The following is a 19,418-nucleotide window of genomic DNA, read 5'->3' on the forward strand; positions in this document are numbered from 1 at the left end:
GCCAAACAGAGGGACACAGACCTGTAATCACAGCAGTTGATCTCAAAGCCTGGCCCAGAGTGATGCACTTCCTCCAATAAGGCCACACCTACTCCAGCAAGACCACAGCTCCTGGTAGTCTATGAGGGCTATTTTCTTTCAAACTACCACAATCCCCTAAGCAGTACTGGAGCCCAAGCATAAATACTGTTGTAGAGTTTAAAGGTGATGCTGCCAACATTTATAAAATTACTGCATCCTGTTGCTAGGGCTGGGAAGAAAGCTAGTCAGTAAAGAGGCAACCATGAGATCCTATGCTCAATCACCAGAACACACATAAAAATGCTAGGTACAGTCACGGGTGGCCATACTCCTAGAACAATGGAGGAAAAATAGAAGGGACCCTGGACTTTCCTCAGCAGTAGAGGCTAATGTGTGAACTCCAGGCCTATATCTCAGAGCACAGAGATGGCATTTCTGAGGATGACCCCTGAGAGTATCCTCTGCCCTTTTTCATGCCCACACATGCTCATACACCACTTGTGAATATACACACGAACACATTTTTAAAAGAATACAAAATGCTAAGTGAGGACATTTTTATATGCTATAGGCTTATTTTTTTTTTTTAATAGAAGCCTGGGAGAATGGCTCGGTTTCTAACAGAGCTTGCTGTGAAAGTAAGAGGACTACCAGACTTTAAATTCCCAGCATCCACATGGAACCCGGATATGACCACAAGTGACTTTAACCCCAGTGTTCGGAAAGTAGAAACAGAAAGATCCTGGAAGTTCACTGGGCAATCTGCCCAGTTAAAACAGCTAGCATCAGGTTCAGTTAGTAGAACTTAAACAAAACAAAACAAAAAAAACCAAACAAACAAAAGTGTAGTAGTCTACACTTTTAATCCAAGAAGCACTTGGCAGGCACAAACAGGTAGATCAGGTAGATCTCTGTGAGTCTGAGGTCAGCCTCAACTCTATAAAGTTTTAGGTCAGCCAGACTACATAGACTTTGTTTCAAACAAAAGAAAACACACAAAAAAATGTAGAAGGTATAGACACCTAACCTGTTCTTGCCTCCGCATTCAAGTATGTACACACATAAACCACACATACATACATGTCACAATCTGTCTGCAGCAGATACATGGACATCTGTATTTAGAAAGTTTAGCGTAAACAATGAATGATTTAAGGCATTGTGTGGCGTCTGAGGATACAACTCCCCTGTCTTTATTTTTTGGAGTTGTGTTTTCAAGGAGCATTTTAAGCAATGAGTTATTACATGCTTGGCAGCTTCTCCAGTTTGTGCTGTGAATATATACTGCATGCATGAACATGTTTATTTACATACTCACATGTATATACTGCATACATAAATGTGTTTGCGCACACACCACTAAAAATTAAAATAAAATAGAAATTTTGAAATACAAAGAAACTCCTAAAATCACCTCTGAGTGAGAAATTTGGGGCATTCATTTCCTTCCTTTTGGTGACAATCCATCAAAATGTCTCCATGTATAAAGTTCTATTAAAATGCTAGTGTATTTTGAAGCTGGCTTGAATCACTACCAGAATGTGCCTTTTATTTTCATTGTAAGACACTGAAGAGATCTATAAATATTCTAACTCTCGCCTTTGTGTGTGGCGAGCTGTCAAGGCAGAATCAGTGACTTTACATGTCTTAAATTCACCTCTACAAACTATCTCTACTTTGCAGACACACACCATCCACTTGCAGTCATTTGGCTTCAAAGTATGTGCAGGCGAACCACCGAAGAGAAGGTTTGCCGTGTAATCATTTTTAAAGAACATATTTTAAGCCATATCCACAGAAATTCGTGAAGCTTTAAGAAGAGGGGAAAAAGAGTGTGTGTCATCAGCTTAGCCCTACAAAATAAGAAAACTCATACATTAAACATTGCAAAAAAAGAAAAGAAAAGTAATACAGCATTAGTTCAATCTGTAATTTGTGAGCTATCACAGAGTTCCTGGCTTGGCACCACTCCGAATGCTCACAGAATGTCATTGTAAAGGTTTAAGATGATTCTCCAAGGACCAATTAAATGAAGGGAGAACTAGGAAAAATTGTTCTCCACAAAGAAAAAATAAAGAATGACTCAGGGTGGATGTGATTTACCAATTTTCTTATCCTGTTTGAGAATAGGAAAGCATGAGCCAAATGCAATTAAGAGTCATCATCATTTTGTCCAGTTATTTGTTTATGGTCATTAGGAAGGTGTTTTGTGCTCTCCATTCTGGCCCTGTATTCTCCAAATCCTAATTGCTCTCCGACCCCAAACACTAAACAATGTCATTGATTCCATTGCTCTAAATCCTGGTGTGTGTGCGTGTGTCTGTGTGTGTGTGTGTCTGTGTGTGTACATCCATATTTATAACTGGTTCTCATTACATTAATTAACAAGTACTATGTGACTCAAGAAATAGAAATAAGAGATTTTAAATATATAAACAGAAAAGGCTTACTGGTTCTGCTTAGTTATTTCTCATTTAGTTTTGCTATCATATATTAATTATACACAATAGTAGGTTTCATTATGGCATTTCCCTACCTGTAACGAACATAATCTTCATCACGTTAGTGACCGCCCTCTGCTTCCTCTCTTGTTGCCTTCTCACTCACACTGATACATTTCCTTTTCCCAACTGCCCTTCTTCTATTTTCATGTCTTATTTTATATTCCACTGGGTGAGGGTGTCATCCAATGACTTTAGTAAGAGTCTTTTACAAGCTCATGGATATGAGGTTATTTACAGGAGCACAGATAAACTTTTCAGGGAGCTATATCACTGAAGAAAATGTCTCAATTCTTCCTTCCCAGCAACCAATAAGTATCTAAATTCTTGGGCAAGTGGGAACCCCCCTTCAAAAACAGGTTGTTGTTTTTGTGTTTTTTTTTTTTATTTTGACTATGGGGGTATGTTGTACAAGGGAGGAGTGTATGCCATTGTGTTCATGTAGAAGTCAGAAAACAACTTTGTGGACTCAATTGTCTTTTTCAACTTAATTTAGATTCTAGGGATCAAGTCAGGGTATCGGGGTTTGATTTGTGTGCTTTTATCTACTAAGCCACTATTCTTTATCAACTGATTGCCAATATGAGTTTATAAACTCATTGCCAATAACCAATTTTGCATTTTTCATAGTATAAATTTTAGTTGCAAAACAAGTGTATGAAATGTATAATAGGTTCTTAAAGACTGATTTACAAATAATTGTCTAATTGGAGTGAGGAAGTTGAATTAGGCATTTCGATTATGTCCTTTAAACAAACCCTTTCCCTCTTCCTTTATGTATTCTTTCCTCAAATTTGATTGACATTAGTGGATTCTGACAAAGAGAAAGCCACTGAATCTGTACATTATCCATAGGGCTGGTTGTCAATCAGTAAGTTTGTAAGTCTGAACTGTGAATGGAAGAGGCTACCAAAGAGGCAACAATGGTGGCAAATGAGCAGAGTCCTTCCCTTACCCCACATACTTTGTTTTCAAAGTTACAGAACTCCTCTTTCAGCATGATACTGTATTTTGTATCATGATTGGTGATGAACAAAGCTTCCCTAGCCCCTGTGTTATAGCACAGAGTAACAGGAGTCTAGGGAAACTAGAACACTCTTGTGTGAAAATTTTACTATTTTTCCTTCTATTTTCTTGTTTCTGTGTTGATTTATTTGTCTGATGGTATAACCTCTGGGGTAAACCAAAGAAATTTCTGTTCTCAAAGTCAAAAGGGATAAAGAAGTAAGCAAAACAGAGAATCTCAATACCAGTTAGGGTTCGAGTAACAAATAAGAATTAGTGTGGAATCCTTGGTTGAATGAAGCCTTGCTCTGTAGGCCATAAAAGAGTAAAGAAAGATTCACACATTGAAAGTAACCGGGTGTGTCCTGCTAAACAATGTGCCGCCCATCTATCAAACCCAAGCAGCCATTTGGAAAACTAAGGGCTTAAATTATTTGTTCATTCCATCTCTGATATTCCATAATTGCATTTCTCAATGAATATGTCATAATCATTTATAAGTAATATAGATCGGCTGACATATGAACAGCAAAATTAATGAACTATTCCTTAATGGTCCTTTATATTTTATGTATCCAAGTGATACATAAAAGACTGGGTGCTAGGATGGCTTTGGGCCATCATTGAAACTCTGTTCCTTTTTCCATAGTGTCCATTTCAATCGTCTATTCATTGCCTTACTGAAGACAGGTGGTGAATTCAGTCTGACTTGTTACAAGTGCCAGGTGAAGAGCTCTGACGCTAATGACTTCAGTTACAGTATTGGTAGGCCAAGTAAGTTGGAGAACAACTACATTTCAACAAGTTAACTTTCAGCAAGTTAATCACAGATAAAAAAGAAATATTAAATGGTCCCATACAACTTTTGAAATCTTTCTTCCAAGGATTTTTTTCCCTTATCATTTCACTACAGCTCTCATTTGCTGCTTTTTTTGTCTCTATTTGGTGAAGCAAAGCAGAAAAATAAGTATTTGGACTTTGTTTTGGACACCTGAGAAAGTCTGGCCCTAAATACCTGAACAGATTTTTTCTTAGATAGTAGGAGATTACCCACAAGATAGACAAAGTTAAAGTCAAGGATTAACTCCAAATCAGACAAACAGGAGAGATTACATATGTCCTAGTGGCAAGGGACAATCAAGATACAGTCATGAAAGGATTAGTTGGTGGTGTCTTCAGAGAATATTGACTAGAGGAATTTGTCAGAATTGAAATAAAGTCATACTTGGCATGATGCCAGTTCCCTGTATTTCAGGGAAGGCAGAAAGAAAAGTTTATGAATCTAAGGCCAGTCTAGGATTAACAGAAAGACAATGACTTAAAGCCAGCAACAAAAATGGAAAAAAAAAAAGATGAAGTCACTTTCATTGACTCAAAAAATGAGGACTTGCTATTTTCCCAGCAGGGAGGGAAATATCCAAGTCCTATACACAAAGTATGTGGTCTCTTTACCAATAAGGACTTACACTTGACTTCTGGGAGGAAACCAAAGTCAATAGCAATAAGCTATATTTTCGGACGCATCCTGCACTTCTTTGACCAACAGCTGCGAGCGATTTCTTTTTCGCAAATGGTGCTGGGTTTTTTGTTAGATAGTCTATGGCTTTCAGAGGGAGCACTATCACCACAACTGACATAATTTCATTTGTAAAACATTGTTTTATAATTTATAATCTAAACTACTTGCCATATCATTGCTACATTATTTTTCTAAGCAATTTACACATGTCTTCCTAATTAGATGTATTTTCCCTCAGAAAGATTCAAGTTACTAAGTAAATTAAGACAATTTTTTTAAATTAATTTATCATGTCTTAAGGAAGAGTTACTAATTGGTGCTTTCATGGATTGTCTTATGTAATTACTATTTTACATGCCTAATATTTAAAATATGATAAGTCTTAAAAGTAGCAGTATTGGCCTAAATAAACACTGAATTTAATTTTTACAGTTAGGGACAGAGAGATGGGTTAGTACTATCTCATATGATTTTTTAATTAATTAATTTATTTATTTATTAAAGATTTCTGTCTCTTTCCCACCACCGCCTCCCATTTCCCTCCCCCTCCCCCAAACAAGTCCCCCTCCCTCATCAGCCCAAAGAGCAATCAGGGTTCCCTGCCCTGTGGGAAGTCCAAGGACCACCCACCTCCATCCAGGTCTAGTAAGGTGAGCATCCAAACTGCCTAGGCTCCCAGAAAGCTAGTACGTGCAGTAGGATCAAAAATCCATTGTCATTGTTCTTGAGTTTTCAGTAGTCCTCATTGTCCGCTATGTTCAGCGAGTCCGGTTTTATCCCAGGCTTTTTCAGACCCAGGCCAGCTGGCCTTGGTGAGTTCCCGATAGAACATCCCCATTGTCTCAGTGTGTGGGTGCACCCCTCGCAGTCCCGAGTTCCTTGCTCGTGTTCTCTCTCCTTCTGCTCCTGATTTGGACCTTGAGGTTTCTATCCGGTGCTCCAATGTGGGTCTCTGTCTCTGTCTCCTTTCATCGCCTGATGAAGGTTAATATTCAGGAGGATGCCTATATGTTTTTCTTTGGGTTCTCCTTCTTATTTAGCTTCTCTAGGATCACTAATTATAGGCTCAATGTCCTTTATTTATGGCTAGAAACCAAATATGAGTGAGTACATCCCGTGTTCTTCTTTTTGGATCTGGCTTCCCTCACTCGGGATATTTTTAAAAGGCATTACCATCCTTATCTGTATTAAGGGGCGATATCTCACCACCTTCTGCTGGTTTCTCAACCAGGAAGAAAGCTGCAGAAATAACAGTGGAGAACTACAGTTCATCACTGTCTTCACAGATTTAGGAAAGCAGAGTCTTTGTTAAATCTCTAAAATTAGTTGCTAATCCAAAGAGTCCAGACACTTCTAGTTTTAAATGAGTTCTTCAAACTGCTCAAAATGGGTACCACTGGTCAAAACTTGGGTGAGACAGAAAGTTCTGTTTATTTTCTTGATTTATTATTCTCTGGGCATTGTGCTATATTACATTCCTTCAAAGATGTTGTCAAATCTCTTATCTAGATGCCCATTTTTAACTTATCCATCAAACACTCACCAGCGGTATCTAGAGGTAGATGGGTATCATCTACAGGGAGATTGGTATCTACAGATAGAATCTCACATAGATTGAACCAACAACCAGGGAGTCTGCAACGCACTGATCTAAGCCCTCTGCATATATGTTACAATTCTTCTTTAATTTGGTTTTCTGTGGAACTTCTAACAGGGGCTGCCTTTGACTCTGTTGTTTTGAGGACCATTTTGTGCTACCAGATTAACTCTTCCAGCCTTAATAGGAGAGGAGGTGCCTAGTCTCACTGGAGATTGATATGCCATAGTGGGTTGATATTCATAGGAGGTCTGCCCTTTCTGAAGAGAAAGGGAGGAAGAGGAATGGATAGGGTAGGGGACAGTGAAGAGGGGTTCTGGGAGAAGAGGAGAGAGGGGAAACTAATTATAAATCAAATAAAAACAAACAAAAATGGGGCAGCAAAGTGTACACCACAGTTCAGAAAGAGGGTTGTGAATATGTATTGAATTATAATCTTAACTTTCATTCCAAAGCATAATTTTTTAATTGAAAATAAATTTATTTTCACAATGTAATTCTAGTCAGTCTTGTCTTTCCAACTCATCTCAGAACCTTCAACCTCCAAATCTCTCTCTCTCTCTCTCTCTCTCTCTCTCTCTCTCTCTCTCTCTCTCTCTCTCTCTCTCTCTCCCCCTTCCTCCTCCCCCCGACCTCTTATTAGAAAATCAAGCTGGTATCTCAAAACAATAAAATAAGATAAGATAAAACAAGCAAAAACAGGAAAAATAGTCAAAGGAAAAGCACGAGGAACATATACAGATGCCCAGACACATACATTCGCACAGAGAGAAAACCCATAAATAAACAAATCATAAACCAGAATATATAAGCAAAAGACCTGTAAGGAAATAAAATGTCCAGATAAAGATTATAAGACAAAAGAAACTTTTAAAATTACCAATGAGTTTGTTCTGTGTTGGCATGCAGTGAGCATAGGACTTTCCTTTAAGTGTGGTTTGCACAAACAGTAAGACTCCACTGGAGAAAACTCATTCTCCCTTTGCAAGTGGTTATCAGCTGGAGCTAAAAAAGGATAACTTTCAAAATGGAAGGAATAGGGCACTATTCTGAATAAAAGAAGACAGAAAGAAACCTCAGTCAAGATTCAAACTTGCCAAATATGATATCATCAAAATGAGAGTGGAGAATCCTGAGTTTTAAGTCAATCTGAGCTGTAAATCAAGTTTCTGTCTCAAAACCCCATGCTTTTAATTTTCAAGTCAACAGTCAACTTTGACAAATACAGGGTAAAATTAAGGGTCAATATCACACTCTTTATAAGGAGATCCAACACAGGCCGTCACATAGAGATCATGAAGGAATAATAGCACAGTCTCCAAGTGCACACTGTGACGTCAGAGCTAGAGTATTTTAGTCTTCTTCATTAAAGATGGGGAAGCACCACAGTGAGACACGCCAGATTCATAATGTGTGCTTTCTCTCAGATTTGGAATCTAGATTTTAGAAAAGATACAAAGAAGAGAGACTACTTGGAAAGAGAAAAAAAAAAAAACAGAGGATGAAGGACCAAGATGAGATAATGGGAATAAACACAATCAAATTACTTAATATGTATTTGTGATGATGTCATGATGAAACCTAGTTGACCTATCTGCATCTTTTTTTTTTTTTTTGGTGTTTTGAAACATGAATGGTACTACATAGCTTAGACTGACTCAACCTCACTGTGTAGTTGACAATGACCTTGGATTTCTGGTGAACCTTCCTCCACCCACTGAGTGCTGGAACTATAGGCATGCATCATTATGTGTTTTCATAATGATCCTGTTATTACTCATTCAAGGAAAATCTTCATTTGACCCTGTGATATCCTCCAACTAAACCAGCATTCATTGAAGCAAGGGTCTGTGCTCTTCAGTAAACTTAATCAGGCCTCCAGGACCATGCCCATACCTAATGATGTTTTGTTTCAACATGCCAGTCTGGAGTTCATATACCAACAAGCTGAATAGCAACACATTCATAGTCCCTTCCCATTGAAATATGTTAGGAAGAGAAACCATGCCTTGATGCAGATAGAGCTACATAGGGATCCTATGTCCAGAGTCAAATGCATTGAGAGGCCCCTGGTCGATGATACTAGTTACTTTGTAAATGAACTGGAATTCCTAATTCTGCTTCGTTTACAAATCTGATAATCCTAGGGCTTGTAAGAAATCAGCTTTAATCCCCTTTCAAATGTTATTCAACAGGCTCTCTCCCGTACATGGGAAGTAAATGAATTTTTCTTATCACATCCTTTGCTAGTTCACTTTCCTTCCACAGAAATTTCTCAGAAATAATTCAAGACTAGATTCTGAGAATGATTCTACCCTTGAATAACATATGTTTGAAGCACCCTGTCTCTTCAGTCAGCAAATCACTTCTGAATCATGACTCAAAGGCATAGTTTTTTTCACTCGACGTGAATATTAAACATGAAAAATATCTGACATGTGATTTGCATATCTATGCTGTTCTCCATGTAGTACAATGTTGACTTAAATGAAATTTTAAAATTTAAGCCTTGTCTACCCTGATAGAAACAAAACTTCTTATCTGCTTTTCCAGTCAATGATTCAAGGAGCTGAGGATGTAATTAAGTTTCACACTTGTTATAAAAACCAGAGGGGATGGAAGACACCAGGAGAGCAAGGCCCTCTTAATCAACTGAGCCAACCTCGTATGAACTCATAGAGACTGAAGCAGCAAGCACAGGGCCCACATGGGTCTACACCAGTTCTGTGTACATGTACTAGGACTTTGAGTTTAGTAATTGTATGAGACTCCTGTGTGTGTATCCATGCACACAAGTGTGCACAGGGGCAGGGTGGGGCAGTAGGTCTCTGGTTCTTGTATCTTCTTTTGGAACTCTTTTCCTTCTGTTAGTTTGTCTTGTCCAGCTTTGATATGATGATCTTGTTTTACCTTGTTATGTTTTATTGTTATCACATAGAATCCTGCTTTTTTTTTTTTGTGATAGACAGAAAGGGAGGGTATCTGGGTGGAAGGGGAGGTGGCAGGGATTGGGAGGAGTAAAAGAAGGCAAACCTACCAGAATATATTATGTGATGAAAAAGAAAGTATTATCAATAAAAGGGAGAAAGTGATTTCACACTCTTAACAGGAAATTTATAGAGCTGTTAGTACCCCTTCAAGCAAACTGAAAAATTAATCTTTTTAAATATTTATTTATTTATTTAGAATGTATAAAATATTCTGTCTGTGTGTATGCCTGCAGGCCAGAAGAGGTCACCAGACCTTATTACAGATGGTTGTGAGCCACCATGTGGTTGCTGGGAATTGAACTCAGGACCTTTGGAAGAGTAGGCAATGCTCTTAACCTCTGGGCCATCTCTTCAGCCCCCGAAAATTAATCTTAACCAAAGACATGGGATAATTTAAAATTCATGGGATAATATGGAGAAAACTACACCTTAATGTATCTGAGTTGAAAAATGAATGACATTTTGTTTGTATATTGATAACTGGCCCCCGTGAAAGGTGAAATTCACAGTAAAACTGATATAAAAATTTGTCTTTCAACAGTATGAAAAATATCCTGTGTCTGTTCCAAAGCTCAATGCTTATATTGTTGGTTGAATCTATGATATGGAGATCTGAAATAAAATTTGAAGGCTTTTTTATAAAGTAATTCTGGCCTTTGGGCTCTAAATATGGTTTCTATTTTTTTCCTTACATCATGTAAACATTAAATGATTGCATTTGTCCCTCACATGCATCACCTTTGTAGCTATTTGAATACATTATCTGGCCATTGACAGATCAGTATTACATTTAGAGTTGGAGGACCTCATTAGCTGTCCCTGAATTTAAACCCAAGAACTGTTCTTTACCACACTGTATAGGCACAAATATACCGCATATACTAATGCAAAGTGGGATATTAATATGCAATTCACTGAACTTTAATTTTATTTTGGGAGTTCCTTACTTTGAGGAGGTGGCTCAGCAGTTAAGAGTACATACTGCTCTTTCATAATCCCCAAGTTCGAGTTCTGGCTCCCATGTCAACTGGTTCACATTCTATAATTGCAGTTCCAGGGCACCTAACACCCTCATTTGGTTTCATACATGTGCACGTACCTATGCCCAAACACACAGAGACACATAGTTAAAAATGAAATGAACCACTTTAAAAACAAAAGAAAAGAATTTCTCATTTTTTTGTAGGCCTTAATAGAAGGAAGAACTTATTTTCCAGTGTGGAGGAAAAAAAAAAAAAAGCAGACATGTAGGGGGACCTGAACCGGAGCCTGCAGGCTCACTGAAGAAGCCAGGATGGACGTCAGAGACAGGTGTGTGCTCAGCAGAACTTTTCTGGAGAATGTTTCTGTCTGACGTGGCCTATGCTTTCTGGCCTCCTCAGCAGATTAGTCATCCAAGAGAGTGTCTCATCTTGTGACTATTCAATAAGTCACTCAAAACCTTTTTAGCAAGTCTACTCTGGATAATGAGTAGAAATCAAGCTGAGGTACGTGGAATAGAGAAGTTTGACTAAACACATCATTGTGAATAGTGGAAAATTAGACATCTACTAGATACCTATGTGGCATATACCAGATAGGAGATGAGATGTGGCCATTCTTTGATGCAACCATAGGTATTGTCTCCTAGTCAGATTTACTCTGGTATAGTATTGGTAACTGGTTACATAAAAGTTAAATATGTACCCGGCTTCTTCCAGGATGACTGATAATTGGCTGGCAAACCTAACTTCTCATCCTCTTCAACAGTAAGCTTAGACATGATTTGAAATGAACAGATTTAAAATGTAATTTTTATAATTAGATGAAATATGTCTCTACTTATACATATAATTTCTTTATCATTCCCACCCCCTAGATATACTCTATATACCTTGCTAGTGAAGGCTATAAACTATAAATATCTAAGCAAAGAAGTCATTTTTGCTTTTTTCTTACCTATAGATTCCACTGGTTGGATTCCCTTCTCATTTTCTCCTTGACTCATCAGTGGATGATAACACAGACACAGTTTCTTTGATGGCCGTGCCTTGACCACAGATTTTGCAGGGTACATAAGAGCAAGGGGATGGTAGCTATTTTCCATGATGTTTACTCTGTTGTTGTTCTTTTCTTCTTCTCTGTCAAGGCTGGCCACCTTCCATTATAAGAATGAGAAAGAATATTACCCACAAAGCACATATTGTCTTTAAATGAAAGACAGAATTTCCCACACCGATTCCACTTGTATTCACTTGGAAAGAAACTACATGACCACCGCTAGCTGCCAATAAGGACGGGAATGAGAGCTCCAGCTGGATAGCCATATGCAACATCAATATGTAACTATGGGCTAAGAGATGATGCATGGGAGGGAACATCATAAAAGATGTCCTGGAGTTATTTAACAGACAATATATAAATAGTGACTTGTCTTAAAGAGTCCATAAATATTGGTTTCCTGCCTCGCCATGTCTGTTTTCCACATAATGTTAGAGAATCCCTCCCCTAGAGAGCTATTACACACAGTTCTCCCTATGTGACAGAAAACTCCTATATTATTTCCTGAGTCCAGTGTGTGCCACTCAACCACAGAGGGCCATCTGTTCCCCTTGCCTTTCACAGTTGCTTACTGCCATGCAGACGGATCAAGACCCATGTGTCTATGGTTTATTTCTTGCCTTCATTGTGTTTAGAACTCCTAGAAACAGAGCTTCACACTGAAATTATAAGGCACATTCTACTAGCCAGATCCTATCTTGACACTGATAATAAAACCAAGCATTTTAGAACAAATTTTATGTTCTGAGTCAAAGTTAAGCTTACAAAAACCTGGTGATTAACTATAGTTGATACATACCTCTTCCCACATAACATCTAAACCCAGTCTCTCCTGCTACTCTTTTTAAAATAGATGGGTATGTTTGTTACAATGCATGGATTATTAATAGCTGAGGTTCCTCTGTGCTAGAGAGTACTGTAGTTTTTGATAAACACAGAGAATCTTTACCATATCATAGAGAATAATTTTTTTGTCCTAAGAATGACCTGTTCTCTTTTTATTCATCAGACCTCTTTTTCCCAGAATAATACCCAGTGAACACTGACATTTTTTATATCACTCAAAACCTTATCCCAAACCCATACAGTTTGGGATTTTTCTTTTGGAATGTCACATTGTATAATGCCTTTCAATGTTTGCTTCTTTTACTTAACAATATGCATTTTCATATCCAAACAAATAACTTTCTGTTTATTTGGTATTTTGTTTTTCTTTCTTTGAAGCATGGTCTCATGTATCCTAGACTAGCTTCATACATACTCTGTAAATGAAGACAACCTTAAGCTTCCAACCTTCTTGTCTCTACCTCCTGAGTGCTGAGATGACAGTTATGTGCCACCATATCAGCTTTCTTGGGGTGCTGATAATTGAACTCAGGGAATTATGCTTGTTTATCAACTGAACTATATCCTTAGCCACTATTCTTTATTGATTGATAAATATAAATTATGCTTATTTATGCTGCACAAAATGGTGAATTAGGCATATGTTTTCCTCTTTATTATGTTTTATGCATTGTTTTGTGTGTATGTGTGTGCATTCATGTGCATATGTGTGTGTATACATGAGTTCTCATGTGTGTGTCCATGCCATGATGCTCAACTGGAGGTCATATGACACCTTTCTGAGGTCACCTCTTTCTTTCTGCATGTGGGTTCCACTGATCAATCAGGTTATCAGCAAGCTCATTTACCTGATTAGCCATTTCATGGCCTCTGGTAACAAACATTTTCATAAAACTTTTGGCCATTTGCATATTTTCTTATGATAAAAATACAGACAAGTCCTTTGTCATTTTTAATTGGGTTATATTTTCTTAATATTGTGTTCTGTTAGGAGTTTTGTGGTTTTGTTGTAAAATTGTTATCAGTGGAGTGTACAAACAAATTTTTGAGTGGTTCCATATGTAGGTGTATTGTTTTCAAAGGATGAGCCCTTTGTGAATGCAAGCTTCATGTGGCTGGGCACAGTGTCTCTTGTCTGTAACCCCAGCACTTGATAAGTGGAAGCAGACAGAGCTTAGAGTAAAAGCCTTTTTATCAAGACATACAAACATAAACATACATGTGTGTTGTGTGCATACATGCATACATACACACATATAAACATACATACATAAACCTTATATGGATGCTGCAATATGAATAAAATCTAATTCTGACAAGGATTGGTCTTGTAGATCTACAGTCTAGCTACTCACATGGCAAGAACATCTGCAGGCCAGACAGGCAACTTGTTAAGACTCTGTATCAAAACAAAAAGACCACAGCAGGGCTAGGAAATATAGATTGATGGTAGAAAACTTGAGCAGCATATGCAAGGGCCAGTCTTTCAGAAAACAGAAATATTTGACTTTTATAGTAGGGCACTAAATATTTAAGCACTAGTCTTCACACCTAAACATTTTAAACATTTTGTCCTCTCAGAAATAGCCCCCCCTTTGCTTTTTGTCATATATGTGTGTTTGAGCCTAGATTCTTCAGATGAGAGAAAACATGCCACATTTTGTCCTTATTACTACTCCAATTACCTACTATTATTATATCTCTCTTTTATAGACTTCCTCATATTCCCTTTTCCACTTTGGTGTGTGTGTGTGTGTGTAGACTCCACATGTAAGAAAGAGCATGTAATATTTCACTTCCTGAGTTTGACTTATTTAATGTAACAAAATTATTTGTACAAATCACTTAAGCTCTATAAAACTCAAGTTTCTCACATTTAATTTATTAACGGTTACTTGTTTAGTTGTATATTTAGCAAATATAACACAGCAGGCATTTCAAAATTATGATTTCCTGCTCAGAGAAGCCAATTTGATAATCCTCTTTAAAAATTATTTTGCTTGGAACTGGAAAAGTGGCTCAGCAATTGAGAGCACATTCTGCTCTTTCGGAGGGCCCACGCTCAGTTCTCAGCACCTACTTTGTGTGGCTCACAACCACGTTTAACTCCACCTCCTTCTCTGACCTCCACTGGCTGAACACACAAGTGCACAAGTGCACATGTGCACATGACTATACATACTTAAAAAATGACTTTTTGAAGTTTTTTTTAAATTTTAATTTAGTAAAAGCAAATAATAAGAATGGAAAGGGAATGAATAGTAATTGAGAAACCAAGTGTACTCAATAAGTTATGAGTGTTTTTTGTCATGAGTTCTTGTCCTGACTTCCCTCAGAGATGGAAGTTGTAAATTGAAATGAACCATTTCTTCTCCAAGTTGCTTTTGTTCATGGTCTTCATCAAAGAAAAATATTTAAGACGCAACTAAACCTAAAGTTATAATCTGATCATCTGTTCTTTATTTAGATATTTTGCAAACTAAAATAAGAGTCAAAATGTGCCATCTTACCCCATGGGACAACATCAAATGATGACCAGGACATGCAGCGAACTTGAGAGAAATTATCTCCCATTCACGCTGCCTTGGGGGAAAGATTCAGAGTCATAGATAGTAGGTGTTGTCTTTCAGAACCCCACCACCACCACACACACATGGGCTGTGTATTAACTCTGACATGAGAAGGGGATGTTTCCAATCAGGCCTACTGCGATAAAATGCTATAATTCTCCTGGTAGGGCCTGAAATTGTATATATTGTATTTTAGCCTGAACCTGAACTTTTTAGTGGATACAATAAAATTTTGGAATTTCTTCTAATTTTATAAGCATATCTTTCAAAATCTGAAATCTCAGGAAAGCTTACCCACTGATCCTGAATTATTTTGAAAGAACAAGTCTGCTGCACCAACCTTTGCTTAACACCATCCATTGAGTTCACAGTTGTGCACATAAACACTAAACTGATACCTTCAAACTAGCTCCAATCACTTTATGCACCTGTACTTCACTTGTATGGAAGAAGTTTGCAAGATAACCTTGCTAAAATAGTTTGATTTTTGCCAAACACTCTGTAATATATATCTTTTTCTGAAAATTTTCTCACATTTTTTTTAGCTTACAGTGTATCCACCCCTTTTCTAATCCACAACCTTACAATTCTTAAGTATCTAATTCAATTATTACCTCCTTTAAGAAGTTCCCATTAGAGCACAATAAGAAGAAAGTCCCGTACCTGAATTTCAGACTACTTTACAAGTATATCTCATGGCAATTTTATTGTTGTGTTTGGGAAATCACGGGAGAAGTTAGCTGTTACTTTTATAGTCAAGTGTCACTTGCTAGCTATCTTGCTAATACCCACTCTTCTCTTCATTGTAGCAGTAGAAACTTACTTGGTGCCATGGTTTTACCAAAGGAAAGTGGATTTTCCATTCTGCCTTGAAGCTAGATACCTTCATTTCTGTCTTTGACCAAAGGTATGTTAGAAAAACACTTAATACAATTTCCTACTGGCTTAACAAGTAAAGTGAGATTATTTCTTATCTTTTCCATGAGTGGATAAACAAATGTGATGGGTTTTTATTGTCCATCTAAGATTACATGTATTTTGAAGATTGGAATGTATGTTAAAAACATATCTTTCTGCTAGAATAATTAACATAGTGTCTTGTATATCTTGTATGCCAAATGAATAGTACTAATAATTGCATATCTGCAGTGCCTAAATGAAGCACAGCTAATTTATTGATGTATCAAGAAAGGCAATTGGCATAGCATGGTAGATAACACCTCACCAGCTTGCTGTGGGATGATGTTCTTGGGCACTGTAAAGTTTTGTCACTCATATTGGTTTAATAAAATGTTGATTGGCCAGTAACAAGGCAGGAAGTGTCCAGACTAGGAGAATTCTTGGAAGAGGAAAGGCAGACTCAGTTACCAGCCAAATGCAGAGGAAGCAAGATGAGAATGATGCACTGAGAAAAGGTACCAAGCCATGTGGCCAAACAGACAAGAATCATGGGTGAATTTAAGTTGTAAGGGCTAGTTATTAATAAGCCTGAGCTAATAGGCCAAACATTTTAAAATTAATATAAGCCTCTGTGTGTTTCTTTGGGACTGAATTGCTGGAGGTCCAGTTGGGACAGAGTCTTCCATCTACACAGTTGCTGTATCAATAGCTTAAAAGTAACAAACCTTATGAAGGTATACATATTCTCGATTGTACCTCCACCTGAACTAAAGATTAAATAGCATAGCAGCTTAATGAAATCTTGTGAATGGGATCAAAAGAAAGATGGAGATACAAAAATGCAAAAAGTGGGAATAGAATACCTTGTACAATTTAAACTTTCACCCTCAGAACATTATCTTGACCTATACCAATCAATCACTAATTAATTTTTTTTCAACTTTAAAGATTTTAGAAAACTCTGGGGTTTCTTTGGTTTGATTTTTCTTTTTTAACTATTGCAACCCAATCTTCATTATGGAGCCACTGACAGCTGATTGCTGGTGGAAGGGGGAGAGTTAGTTTTCTTTAAGGATGTGGCTCCTGGTAGGTCAACTTTGCACCACTGAATGGCATCATATACATGGATATATGAACAACGTAAAGTGGGCATAGGAATTATTAAAAGGGGGGACATAAAGTTGGGAGGGGCTTGAGATAGATCTGGGAGGAGTCAGGTACAGGAAAAGAGGGTAAATATGATCTAAATATATTATATACATTTATAAAAAATCTCAAAAAATTAATAAAATATTATATTGTAAAATGTGAAAAAGACAGATGATTCAAAAGTTAAGAGTGTATCCTGCTGTTGAAGAAGGCCAGAGGGATTCCCTGAATAAAATAATGTGACTCACAACTCCCTGTAACTTCAGCTCCAGCCTCTGACCTCCACAGGTGTCAAAAATCCTGTATACATACCTATACATAGACCCATACCCATATTTATAAATAAATAAGTCTTTTTCTTAGTGTTGCAAACCAGGTTTGTTGCTGTACATCTTTAATCTTAGCATTTAGAAAGCAAAGGCAGGTGAGTTTATGTGAGTTTGGCTCCAACCTGCTCTCCATAGTGAATTCCAGGTAAACCAAAGCTACATAATGAGACTCTACCTTTTATTTATTTATTTGTTTGTTTGTTTATTTTGGGAAATGATGGATATTTTACTTATACATATTGTAAAGACTTCTTTTTAAGGCATTCTTTTCAGCAATCTAATAGCAATCATAAAAAAGGGCACAATAAACAACAAAAAATTAAATGGATTATGAGTATTTCAAATCCACAGTTTTATGGGAGGGCACAGAGGAAAATGGGTGCTTACATTTGTTTTCTTGAATTTTTTTTAACACAATGTATTCTAATCCTATTTCCCCCCTCCCCAACTCCTTCCAATTTGTCCCCATCTGCCCACCCACCCACCTCCACACCTTTTCACTCTATGGAAACCAAAATATACATGTAAAAGAAAAATAAGACAAAAATGCTCAAACAAAGCAAAATGAGACCAAAAATAAATCTACAAAAATAGCATTGAGTTCATTTGGTGTCACAAGGACTACCCTGAAGTGTGTGGTTAAAATAACCAGTGTCTCAGTTAGGGTTACTATTGCTGTGGTGGAACGAAACACCATAGCCTTTTGGTGGCTGTTTTTACTCTTTCCTCTTAACTCTTTTGCAGGGCTCACTATCCAGCTCCCAGAAAAATACATGGAGGCTATTCTTTCTTATGAATGCCTGACTTTAGCTTGGCTTGTTTCTAGCCAGCTTTGCTTAATTTGAGTTGTTCCACCTACCTTTTGCCTCTGGGATTTTATCTTTCTTTATTCTATATACCTTTATTTACTTCTTTCCCCGTGATTTGCTCTATAGCTTTGTGACTGGCCCCTGGTGTCTTCTCTCTTTTTCCTTTCACACGTTCCTTAATCTTCTCTTCCCAAATTTCTCCTCCTGTTTATTCTCTCTGCCTGGAAGGCATGCCTGTCCTTTATTCTGCCTTATTATTGGCCAGTCAACTCTTTATTAGACCTATCAGGTGTATTAGACAGACAAAATAACACAGCTTCAAAGTTAAACAAATGCCACATAAAAGAAGGCAACACATCTTTTTGCATCATTAAACAAATGTTCCACAGCATAAACAAATGTAGCACATCTTTAACGAATATTCTAAAACAATGACCAAAATGTAAGAGAGGGACAAAGGAGTTTATTTAGTTGGCACTTCCATATTGCTGTTCATCTTTAAAGGAAGTCAGGACAGGAACTCAACAAGACAGAGACAGAATCAAGAGCAGAGGCAGAGGCCATGGAAGGGTGCTGCTTGTTGTCTTGCTTCCCATGGCTTTCTTGCTCATCCTGCTTTTTTATAGAACACAGAATCACCAGCTCAGGGATGGAACAAAAACCAAAACACTGGAACCTCCTCCAATAATAACTACTTAAGAAAATGCCTTAGCATACTTTCTCAACTAAGGCTCCCTCCTTCCAGATAACTCTAGCTTGTGTGTCAAGTCGACATAATATTAGTCAACACACCAAGTGAGACTCCACTGGAGAAAACTAACTTCTCTTTGCTGGGGGATATCATTGCTGATAGCTTCTTGATTAAATGTAAGAGTGTGTGTTCACTTTGTGCTGAGACTCTGTCTTGCTTGAATCTGTTCAGATCCTGTGCATGGTCTCACAGTCCTGTTCTCCCTGGCGTCACCCTGTTTCCTTGGAGTCATCCATCCCTCTGGCTCTTATAACTTTTCTGCCTCCTCTTCCACATAGCCTCCTGAATCCTGGTGGTGGGGGGTGTTTGATGAGGACATCTTTTTTAGAAAAACTCTACCTTTCTAATTTTAATGTTAAATTTTCCTAATTTAAAAACTCCACCTTAAAAA

This window comes from Alexandromys fortis, unplaced genomic scaffold, assembly GCF_014885135.2.
Source record: "Alexandromys fortis isolate MF-2015 unplaced genomic scaffold, M_Fortis_MF-2015_v1.1 scaffold_207, whole genome shotgun sequence".
Taxonomy (NCBI): Eukaryota; Metazoa; Chordata; class Mammalia; order Rodentia; family Cricetidae; genus Alexandromys; species Alexandromys fortis.